The following is a 3,899-nucleotide window of genomic DNA, read 5'->3' on the forward strand; positions in this document are numbered from 1 at the left end:
TGATTAGGGATAGTCTACACGGTTTTGTGAAGGGTAGGTCATGCCTCACAACCTTATTGCGTTCTTTGAGAAGGTAACCAAAAAGGTGGATGAGGGTAAAGCGACTCATGTATATGGATTTCAGTAAGGCATTTGAAAGGGTTCCCCATGGTAGACTACTGCACAAAATACGCAATGATGGAATTGGGGGTGATTTAGTGGCTCAGATCAGAATAGGCTAGTTGAAAGAAGACAGAGGGTGGTGGTTGATGTGAAATATTCATCCTAGAGTTCAGTTACTAGTAGTGTACCACAAGGATCTGTTTTGGGTAGACTGCTGTTTGTTATTTGTAAAAATGGCTTGAATGTGGGCATAGAAGGATATGTTTACTAATTTGTGGATGGGATGAAACTAAGGTCAGTAGAGTTATGAATAGTGACAAAGGACATTGTAGATTACAGAGGGACATAGATTGGCTGCAGAGCTGGGCTAAGATGTGGCAAATGGAGTTTAATGTTGAAAAGTATGAGGTGATTCACTTTGGAAAAAGTAACAGGAATAATGAGTACTGGACTTGAGAATGTATATAGGGTATGAGCAGGTAGGGAAAGAGTTAAGTTTTGAGTTTTGTGAAACAGGAGGTTCAGCTGAGCATGACTCAGATCAGATAAGCACTTACAGTTAACAATGGGGTGCTGGAGGCAAGGGTACTGGGTTAACAAGGTGGAAAAGCATTCATTATGTATAGCCATTTCACAATATTGGAAGAATTCAGTAAGTAAGGTCAGGTCAACAAGGTGAAAAGTGTTCATTATGTGAAGTCAGTTAAAGTTAAGAACATTAATTGTGTAACAGCAAATTGCTTAATCTTTCCTATTGATATTTGCTGGTTGTAATGGTCCTCCCTGTAAAATGACTACATAATTCATTAAGAAGCTTTTGTTCAAGAGGGAAGACTGTGAACTTATATCTCTGTGCACATGGGGGATCATTCTCTGTCCCTCCAGGGCCCGGAATAAAGATGAAGGAAGTAAAACTATACTGTGTCTCTGACCAGTTTGCTTTGACTGATACAGGGAAAGGGAAATGGGATGACAATATTGGTGTAGTCAGCAGGATCCAAATGAATAGTTAAGACCGGAAGGTGTCAGCCGCCTCCCTTAACATCGGTGTCTCGAGACGGATAGGCCCACAAGGAAAGATTTTAAACCTTGGTCCCTCTTGATATTCCTGTGTCCTTGCTCAGTCTCCTTGCTCAGTCACTCTCTATTGTATGGATTCCTCGAACGGTAATTAGTTCAGTCGAGAGACACAGTTTCGCAAGCGCACTGACAGACAAATGTTCAGGTCCTCTGCACTGTACTAAGGGGGGTTTGATTGAGGTTCAAGTCCTCTGCGCAGTACTGGGGTTTGAGTCCTTTGGGTGCATTTGATTGAGGTTTGAGTCCTCTGCGCAATACTGGGGTTTGGGTCCCCTGGGTGGGTTTGATTGAGGTTTGTGTCCTCTGCAAGGTACTGGGGTTCGAATCTCCTGGGTGGGTTTGATTGAGGTTTGAGTCCTCTGCGCAGTACTGGGGTTCGAGACCTCTGGGTGGGTTTGATTGAGGTTTGAGTCCTCTGCGCAGTACTGGGGTTCGAGTCCTCTGGGTGGGTTTGATTGAGGTTTGAGTCCTCTGTGTGGTACTGGGGTTCGAGTCCTCTGGGTGGGTTTGATTGAGGTTTGAATCCTCTGTGTGGTACTGGGGTTTGAGTCCCCAGGGTGGGTTTGATTGAGGTTTGAATCCTCTGCAAGGTACTGGGGTTCTAGTCCACTGGGTGGGTTAATTTGAGGTTCAAGTACTCTGTGCTGAGGCTCGAGCTCTCTGTTTCAGCGAGGTTCAAGCTCTCTGTGTTTAAGTGAGGTTCGAGCCCTCTGTGTTTAAGTAAGGTTCGAGCTCTCAGTGTTTACATGAGGTTCAAGCTCTCTGTGTTTAAGTGAGTTTTGAGCCCTCTGTGTTTCAGTGAGGTTCGAGCTCTCTGTGTTTAAGTGAGGTTTAAGCTCGCTGTGTTTAAGTAAGGTTCGAGCTCTCAGTGTTTACATGAGGTTCAAGCTCTCTGTGTTTAAGTGAGTTTTGAGCCCTCTGTGTTTAAGTGAGGTTTAAGCTCGCTGTGTTTAAGTGAGGTTTAAGCTCGCTGTGTTTAAGTGAGGTTCGAGCTCTCGCTGTTTAAGTGAGGTTCGAACTCTCTGTGTTTAAGTGAGATTCGAACTCTCTGTGTTTAAGTGAGTTTCGAGCTTTCTGTGTTTAAGCAAGGTTTGAGCTCTTTGTGTGTAATTGGGGCTCGAGTTTTCTGTGCTTAATTGGGGTTCGAATTTGCTGTGTTTTATTGGGTTTCAGGTTTTCTGTGTTTAATTGGAATTTGAGCTTTCTGTGTTATATTGAGATTTGCATCCTCTTTGTTCAATTGAGATTTGAGTCCTCTGTGTTTAATTGAGGTTCAAGCCCCCATGAGGAGTAAAGTGAGAAAGCGGTTAAAGTCCCCTAGTGGTGAAATTTGAGGTTCTGTGAGTCTTTGTTCTTGGGGGAGAGAGTGGCTTGGATTGCGGCGCCATGTGGTCCGCTGTGAGGGCTTTCTTTTGTTCCAAGTGTAATTTCAGTGAGAGCCCTCAAAAAAAAATGAGAAGCACTGAAATTTAAGTTGTACTAATACTTGGGTTGAAAAAGGAAAGTTTCAATGTAAATTGTGCCATGCTGTGAATGTTTGATGTTTAAAAAAGTTTTGGTTTGTTAAAATACTGGTTTGGAAAATCCTTTTAAGTAACTGTTTTGCCTTGTTTGAATCAGAATCTCAGTTCGATGTGTTTTGTGAGCTAAGTAATGGGGCAGATTTTGTGTTTACATTGAAATTGTACAACATTATGTCCTTTTTAAAATTATTAAACTTGTAACCTTAAAACAAATTGATTGAGGTGCCTTGAGCCCCTGATTTGTTTTAAAATTCTATATTGCCTGTTTTAAGAAAAACAGTTGAGTCAGTGGTCATGAATTAGCCAGATGAGAGTGTTGTATTAAAATATCTTTGCTGCTGTGTTTTTAATGTGGAGTGTTCTCAAAAAGAAGAGTGCACTTTAATTTTGATGTTTTGTTAAGATTTTAGAGAATATCAGAACTTGAGGCTGAGCTGTTTCAGTTTTGTTAATTATTGTTAAGACTTCATTGGCCCCCTTCATATTGCAAATTCAAAGAATGTTGATCTCTACCAAAGTTGCCACTGTAATTCCAATTGTTTTATTTGAGAAGTTACATTTGGAGAACATATTTTAAAAATTCCGCATTTATTTCCCACAAATATTTGGGATTTAAATCTGAACTGAAACTGCCTCTTCAATTGCTAAAGCACAGGAAACATGTTGTTTTCTTGTTGTTCAAGATATTTGAAATACATTTCCTGACAACTTTCACATTAGCCAGGTATCAATTTGTTAAAGGAAACTAGTTCATGAATAACCTGAGGGTTTGATTTTAGGACCATTGATTGTTGTTTGTAATGGACTGAATTGTTTAGGCAGAACAATTTAGAAGTTTATGGATTGTATAAAACTTGATGATGTCACAAATAGTGAACAGAGTAATAATAGGCTTCAAGAATTCAAAGAATGCTGAAATACACGGACACAATTTAGTGTAGTTAATTGTGTGACTGTCATCATATGATAACCACCTTGGCAAGGAAAGAATGAGAGAGGAAATGAAAAGGTACTTCCAGCAGTTAACATCTTCTCCAGAGTTTCTCCATTCACAGGTAAAGCACACCTTCGGACCACTGCCCACCCCTCCATAACCCGATCCAATGGATTCAATCAGCTCCCCAGTCATGAACACAAAAAGTGAAGAAATTAACAACAGTGAAGAGGAGGTCAGAACACTTTTTGTCAGTGGCA

Source organism: Chiloscyllium plagiosum, chromosome 16 (assembly GCF_004010195.1).
Source record: "Chiloscyllium plagiosum isolate BGI_BamShark_2017 chromosome 16, ASM401019v2, whole genome shotgun sequence".
NCBI lineage: Eukaryota > Metazoa > Chordata > Chondrichthyes > Orectolobiformes > Hemiscylliidae > Chiloscyllium > Chiloscyllium plagiosum.